The sequence below is a fragment of the Hesperophylax consimilis genome, chromosome 1, assembly GCF_061612785.1.
Source record: "Hesperophylax consimilis isolate HC1 chromosome 1, BYU_Hcon_1.0, whole genome shotgun sequence".
NCBI classification, from domain to species: domain Eukaryota; kingdom Metazoa; phylum Arthropoda; class Insecta; order Trichoptera; family Limnephilidae; genus Hesperophylax; species Hesperophylax consimilis.
Window position 1 is genome coordinate 42,685,192 of NC_142836.1, and position 8,992 is coordinate 42,694,183.

Below are 8,992 nucleotides of genomic sequence, written 5' to 3' on the forward strand. Positions count from 1 at the left end.
AAAATATTTATAAATGATACAGAATTACACAACACATATTATAATTTGTTATCAATAATATTGTGAATAAATTCAATCTGTAAAGTTCACCGGCATAACACAGGGTCATCCCTAGCATGGCGGGTGAAATAATACTAAACAATTACTGGAAAAAATTATTAATGTCATAAATTTTTTAAATGATAAAACTTGTATTAATAACAAATAGTATAACTAATTACTTGACGTGTCTTAAGTTATTGATGGTTTGAAATAACATTAAATAAACGCGCAAGATGTGACATTGTTGTGTTACATTACTACTGGAAAAGGTTGATAGGAAATAGAGCAAATCGAACTGTAAACAGGTTGTAGGGGCGGTTAAAGTAACTAAACTGTTTGTAAGTGATGTTGAAAATGTCACTGGGTTGAATCGCTATATTGATACTATTATGTCAACACAAATTATACTTGGTGGAATTGTTAGTACTTACTATAAATCTCTTTTAAAAGTCGTTCAATAATATACAGTTTTCTAAAAAAGGTATAAAAAAAGAATTATTAATTGTTGTTTTAATGCGATTTTTGTGAATTTCTCTTTTGTTTTCGGTAATTAATGAATGCAAACCTTGAAAACTGGAGTTAACCCGTTTTCCAACATCCGATCAAGCTGATTCCGACACACGTGGAAATACAAGAATATCTCTAAAATCGGACGAAATTACAGTAGTTAATATAAGAAATAAATGTCGAAACTACACATCTTCTGGTAAGGTCGGTAACGCGTTTGACCCCGGTCCCTGGGAACGAATCTTCAGCAAATAAAAAATATATTATAATTAAATTTAAAAATTTGTTTAGTTTTTAAGTGATTAATCTCAATAGGAGTACCTATTAGTAGGAGTACTTGCATGTAAACTGAATTTATCTCACTATAAAATAAAAATAAAATTAAATGTTTGTAATATTTTCAAATCCACTCCTTTATCAACGCTTATGGGCAATTTTCCATAACATTTATTTGAGTTGGTAACATCATCAACGCTATACGAATATTAATCACGTACCTTTTCTGACATTTGATCAACATTTTTTAACACGACAGTAACGACTCTGACCTTAATTAACATACCCGTTATTATTGTGTTCACCTGTTGTTGTATAATTTAAATAAGTCACGATTATGATCGACCTATAGAAGGAGATGCAAGGCAAGGAGCTAATCACGGAATAATATTAATTAGCAGGGACTTGTTAACCTTTATCAACACTCCCGGCAGTTCCGCGGCGCACACTTTTGATTTGAAAACTCTTCGAAGAAAACTTGCGGTACTGTACTTTACTTAAGGCTGCAATCCTAAAATACATTTCATATTTCCCTAGCGGAAAAGCTGAAGTTATTTTTCCTGTATAACTTACGACGTTGAAAATTTTTAGTAGGTACGTATTATGAATATTATATCAAATTATGATTATGTTTTCAAAATAATGATTTCTTTATATTGATTGTATTTTGTCGTGTTGGGTCTTTTATCAGCAACAGTGTAGCAATGCCAATCATCAGGGCAAACTGAAACCTTTGCACAAAAAGGACCAAGAACAGCCACAAAGACAAACCTGAAACATTACATTATGAATTAAATTCAACATGTATTATTTATTTTTTCATAGTATATTTTATTTACCTATAAAATTTTACATTTTATATCTAGTACATACCTAGGCTAAAACTACTACCATAATATTATGTACTAATATTTGGACTTCACAACTTTGAGACATAACCCACGAAAAGAATTTTGGCTTCCTTAACATTTACGTGGAGTTTATTGAATATTTTAAAACTTTTATAATATTTATTGTTTTGTGTTTCCGATAAATTTGTGGGAAGGAAGACAGAGGTGAATCATTTTCACAAGTTATGCACTGTTCCACAGTTTGTGCACGATTTTACAAGGAATCTATTAACTCTATTCTGACTGAATATACTGACTCACAAATCTCGGAGACTGTGACATAAACAAACATTATTCTGCGTTTTTTAGGATGCCACGTGAATTTTGCCACTGTTTTCTCCGCCATTTGCAAAAATGATTGCATCTTAATTTGTAACAATTATTTTTATAAGCAATAATTACTAGCCTGAAACACTCATCCACATTGAAAAATCTCCTGATAAAAGATACATGACGCCAACGGGTTCAAGTCCCGTTGTTCAATGTGGATGAGTGTTTCAGGCTAATAATTATTGCTTATAAAAATAATTGTTACCCTTTGTGCTATGCATAAAAAATCTTGTCTTAAACATTAGTTTACCAAAAAAAAAAAATCTTATTTTGCGCCACCTTGCATAAACTCAATCGAATTTTATAACATAATGAACTTAAATTAGTAGTATAATTTACGAAAAAAATTGTACATGCGCATAAAATTTAAAAAGTTAATTAAAGTTCCATTCTCATTTTTCTCAAAAACGTGAACAATGTTGATATTTAACCTTTAGGTAAAGATATTGAAGATAGATTTACCGCACAATTGATGAATCCCAACTGCCCAGAGCCGTTAGGACTATGACGTCCTTACCCGATACCCCAGTATGTTATAAGATTGAAGGTAGTGGAAAAGAGAATGCGATGGAGGGTGAGGTGGTAATGAAATACCTGGCTATTGAGTTCTTGTCAACGTTATTACAAGCTGAACTTCTATCCTGAATGGCAGGAAAATACATCTATTTTTTTTATATTAGCACCACACATGGCCTATTTACGTTTGGGGATGCTGTGTGGGGGGTTTCTTAAGGATAGGAAGGATATGAAGTTCTGGAAAGGAAATAAATATAAGGGGTGGGTAGGAATCTGAGATTCAGTATGTCCAAGAGTGACGGACGATTGAATTCATCCCTCCCACTACAGAGCAAGGCGATGGGTTGAGAGAGTCCTGCTGGAGATGTAAAAATATCTCCCTCAACCAGTATTTTCAAATCTGGCCCGGTGGGTGGGTAAACGCATCCGCCGCAAAGACAAAAAAAAACCCGAGCACCCCTGCTAAGTCACCAAACGTCGCGAACCACTTTGGGTGACCTTTGAAAGGAGTGTTGGTTATCCAATAAATGGTTTCCGGGTCGTCGGTACCCATACCCGCCCCCTAATTATGCCCGTAGCGCGGTGAAACTGGCTCGGTCCTAAATAAATTAGAGACTAAGATTTAACATCACGACAATACCATGGTTTCCAAAAATATTTAAAATTGGTTCAAAATATTATAAAATTTGTGCTTCTATAGAGCCTACAAAATCTGTGTTTCTACATAGCCTAAAATATCTGTGTTTCTAAAGAGCCTATTATGTCTGTGTTTCTACAGATTCTATAAAATCTTTGTTTCTACACAGCCTATAAAATCTGTTTCTACATAGCCAAAAATATCTGTGTTTCTACAGAGCCTATTTAATCTGTGTTTCTACAGAGCCTATAAAATGTGTGTTTCTACAGAGCTTATAAAATATGTATTTCTACAGAACCTATAAAATCTGTGTTTCTACAGAGCCTATAAAATCTGTGTTTCTACAGAGCCTATAAAATCTGTGTTTCTAGAGAGCTGCGTTTAAAGACAAAAAAAAACAAAATTAAAAGAAAATTAAATTAGACAGACGCTAAAACAAAATGCTATAAAAATATTGAAGCTTTTCAAGGAGATTTGCATTGTGATTCTTTATGTAAGCTGAAGCTCAAAAGACGGGCGCGCTGATCCCCGTCATATTTTATTCAAAATACAGCCACTTTTCATGGGGAAATGTTTCTCGGCGAGAGGTTTGGATTCCTGGCATATCTTCCCTTTGTCTAACCCCCGATCATCCCTTCTTGAGCCGCTAGCCGGGACCCTTGGCTTGCCCCGGGCAGTGGCGATTGTAACACATTATTCATGATAGTAAATAATATTTATCTATACGGAAATGTTGTTTATAATTTTATTTTACGTATATTTGTAATACGTTTATTATAATTTTATGACTCTTATACTGGGCCATCATACCGTGGTATATTTATTCTTTTTGGCGATGACAAAACAATTAAATTACCCATAATAATGATTGCCAAGAGCTTCATACAAATATAAATGAATTTTATAATTAGTGTGTAAGAAACAAGTAAATCAACAATTTTCTGTCCAAACAAATCTCCAATATTGTATTCAATTATGCGATATACCATATTATACAACGAGAGAACTAAAATTAGAGACCTCAGAGTTATATTTGATGAAAAACTAGCATTTGTATACCACATAAGTCACATTACAAAAATTAGGATTGTTGTTGAGAATCATTAAAACTTAAATTTACTTCGTGTTATGAAAATTTTATTTGTCTCATTCATTGACTAACATCAATGGTCTCATTAGTTCGTAGCTAATTAGAGTATAATTTCGTTATTTGATCACCTCGCCATTAAAATTCACATTGAAAATGCTAAAAGAATTCAGTTCTTCCAATTTGTTAATTTTAAGTTAATCATACCCTAGGAACAAATAAACTACACTTTTGTTCTATTAAATGCCTTGAAAATATTTAGATACACTTGAGGATCAGCGTTTGATAAGCGACCTATGTATATTTTTCAAATTTGTAAATTCAAAGCTCGACTGTTGCGAACTTCTGAGTCTGGTCAATTTAATAGTATCTACACACTCGACACACTAGGCATAAGATACTATTTCAATGTCACCATTCACAGATAAATTATGTCGCAAACTCGCCTACACAGTACAGCAAATGAATATAAAAATGATATCGACATTGTTATTGTAACAAAATCAATGGTTAAAACACACTCATTACTATACCACACGGATATTATTTCTGATAATTTCAGTTTATCATTTTTTAACCAATTGTGAACCACTGAAAAGTACGAAATTATTTTTGGCAACCGTTGTTTATAACCCTTATGTGCAAAAATTGTAAATTCAAAATCAAAATTCAAAAAAATATTTATTGCACAAAAAGAGTACAAAGGGTGCTTATAGGTTACATCCTATTTCTTCCAGCTAACCCAACAAATACACATTATATTACATAACCCAACAATCAAATGTTAACAACTGTATCTAAATAAAAAATAAAAAAACAGAGGTATTTAATTTATGTAAGGTATTCATTTAAGGTGTAGTGAAATTTGTTTAAAAGAAATGTTTTAGTATTGATTTAAATTTAAGTATATCGGTTATTTGTTTGATGCTACGTGGAAGGTTGTTATATACTTTAATGGCCATGTAGTGTGGTCCTTTTTGATATATAGTTTTGTTTGCTTTTGGGATTAATAAGTTTTCTGTGAACCTTTGTGTTTATGTGTTGAGTTTTTTTGTGGGAATTTTTCTGGAGATGATCGAACTAATAGGCATAACTCCATTATATATATGCCCGTCACTGTCAGAAGTTTTTAAAAATTGGTCTACATGAATCCCGGTGATTGAGTGTTTGTAATTTTTCGTAGAAAATGTAAAAAATAACACATTTAAATGTTAACATTTAAATGTGCCAAATGTAAAAGCCCCATGGGCGTGTAAAAAGTGTAAATAAATAAAAACGGTAGAATCCGACTTGGAGTACCCGTACGACGTTTGAGAACTCTCAGTGTAATTCTAATTCCAGACTCCTTTACTTTGTTCTGTGGAAATATGACATGCGACTAAATATGACTTCATCAATTGTGTAATTCCAAACTTGTAGGTGCGGTACTGTATCTATACAGTATCTATTCAAATTTCACTTTTATTTACGGTAATCAATGAATCCAAATCTTGGAAACTAACCCGCTTCTCAACATCCGATCGAGCTGTAACTCGGCAGACAGACTCATTGGCGTTGACAATGTATGCTTTCAAATTTTGATGCCAATCACGTGATTACGCATTTTTCTGAAATCGGAAGTCAGTACAGCAGATAATATACGAAATAAATGTCGATTCTACCAGATCAGCATTCAGCAACGGTCAGTAGCGTTGTCGACTCCATTTCCTGGGTAGGAAACTTCAATCTTCAGTCAAACCAAGAATTTTTTAAAGTTTTTAAAGCCATTTTAAAATAGAAGTACAGCATTAGAAAACATGTTTTCACTTGTAAAAGAAGACAACAATGATCCTGTCATTGAATTCCGGTGCAGTTTGATCAGAAAACCTTTAAAAAGTAATAGAATTCTAACTCTTGAAAGAAAAATCTTCAGGGGATGGAATTTCAACAAACGCAATCGAATCAGCTTGTACGACTCAATGAGCCGAATAGACTGGCAAAACCTCCCCACTTTTGATACAGTAGATGAGACAAAGCAATATTTTTACAATAGTTATTGTATTCATGATTATTTTATGCTTTTTTTCGCAAGCAGTGCTGGTCGCGAATATCTCTCGAGAGTTTTCGAGAGATGTCATTTTAAATATAGAAATCAAGCATGCCCATTATGAGCGTTGGAATGCTGAAAGCCTTCAGAGTGAATATGACCTGTGGCCTATCGAGCCTACTCGTCTACAATCGAGGGTAATATCACGCATGATCCCAAGATGTTCTGGCACTACATAATATACCTTCGAAAGGATGGTGGTGTTGAAGATACCATGGTGAAATCTGATCAGGAATTTAGTGTTAGGTGGTCCTAACACGAAATTCCAAAGCTCGACTGTTGTGAACTTATGAGTCTGGTCAATTTAAGAGTACCTAATCGACACACTAGGCATAATGGACTATTTCAATGTCACTATTCACAGACAAATTATATAGCCAACTCGCCACCACCACACCCGAAACCATCGGGGGTGGTGGTTAATGCATCATTTCAGTCTCTCTACATCATGCGACCATATTTAATTCAAACGTTGATTTTAGTATATGTATTTACAGAATACTACATTATGAATGCCATAAGTTACACAAAGAACTCACATACCATCGGACCAGAATTATGTTTTATTAAGGGGTGCGAATAACCGAAAATACCATAATATTTTATTTTTAACCTAGCTATTAGCAATGAAACTTTTCCAAAATTATGGTAAAAGTTAATCGAAAAGTATAAACCAGCTGCCATACTTTCAGCTCCTGCTAAACTATTTCAGAAATTAATTTATAATTTCGTTATGCCTCAAGTACATGCATAAATTATCCCCGAATAAAATGGTTTCAGAATAAATAAAGATCCACAGAAACCAATATTATGATGGTTTTCACAAAATATGTTGCTATGTTCCTAGATAGTGGATTCTAAGTAGACTCTTCATATATTTATAACGATTTCTGCAAAGCTTTTGATACCATGAAACACGATATCTTATTCACAAAACTTGCCAAATAGGTTTCTTGAATCGTGTGCTAAAGTGTTTTTAAAGTTAATAATTTATTTTAGGTACGTACAGCATTTTAGGAAATTTAACTAAAAATATAATAATAATTGTTATTATTATAATCTAAAATATATATAATATTTAAAATATTTTCAAGATATATATATATCTTGAAAACTAAACGAAATCCTTGGTCCGGTCTTGACGATGGATGCGTCTGCCCACCAACAGCGTGGCAGGCCCGATCAGGAAAGACTGATTGAGGAAGACCCTTTGACCTCTACAGCAGGACTCTCTCGGAACATCATCTTGTACTGCAGTGGGTCCGATGGATTCATACATTCGTCACTTCTGGACATATTGATCTCCAGGTTCCTACCCACATACCCCTGCTACCTTTTTCCTCCCCAGAACTACCCCCCACCCCCTCGCAGCATCCTCAAAGATGACATAGGACATAAGGGAAATCAGGTTTCCTTTGTTGAACCAATGTAACATGGTTTTTTAGAACGCCTTTCGAAATTATTATTTTACATGTGATACTTACCTATTTCGCCGTTTGGAGGCGTTATTCTACCTATTCCTAATATCTACACGGAGATGATTAAAAATATTGCTAATGTATTAACAATCTACTCAAATTATTCGTAATCCTGTTAAAAACGGGATTGAAGGCCGTTAACGAATGAATTGATTAAATTTTTAGTAAAAAACCAATGTTTTGACACGATGTTGTAACACGTGCTCATACAAATCCTAACATTTTAGCATTTCGTCATTATATATTATTAAGACAAACGCAGGTGCATGAATACGTGTTCCGGTATTTTTATGAATTTTCTAAAAGTTTACTAGGAAGCGGCCTGCAGTCCCGTTTTTAATAGGATTACCAAAAATTTGAAGATATTTTTAATATATCAGCAATGAGTTTATGGATGTCGCTGATATTTTTGTTCTAATTCTAGATCCGTACAAATCCAAATCAGTTCAGCAATTTTCAAACATGTAAATAAAGAGTAGGTAATCATAATTTAAGCATAATATCCTTAATTAAATATACATAATATCTTTTATAATTTATTTTTATTTTGTATTACACGTATATAAATTTAAAGAGTTTCTTTTAAAGTTAATTGTGATAATAACTTAATTTAATTTTACTGTATTTTATGCTTTATTATTTGTGTTATACTGTGGTGTTAAATTTATGTAAAAGTCCAGTAGGGCGTTGATAAATAAATAAATATACACTCTTTTTTCATCGTGTAGTATGTATGAGCCTGTCCAAATTTCACGAAGCTAGATCTCACCTTTTGAGAGTTTTTGCTGCTTCAGGCAATCCTATTTCTGATGCCCACAAATTCCAAAATTAACATCTAAGGTCATTTAAAATCAACTTAACGACACAGATACAAACCGTTCTATACATTGTAGGTACATATTGACCGGTCAGTGGCTGAGCATCGCGTTTGGGTCCAACCCAGACGTAGTGTGTTCAATTCCTCGGCTGACTTAAGTCCTCCAATACACGAATTGCATAATATAACAATTACATAATATAATTACACAATATAGTACGGTTATTAATTACATAATATTAGTATTTGATGTACCCCCATAAATAAGCAGGTTCATGGTTCATTTCATTTTTCATTCATTCATTCATTTAACATGGTTCATCTTC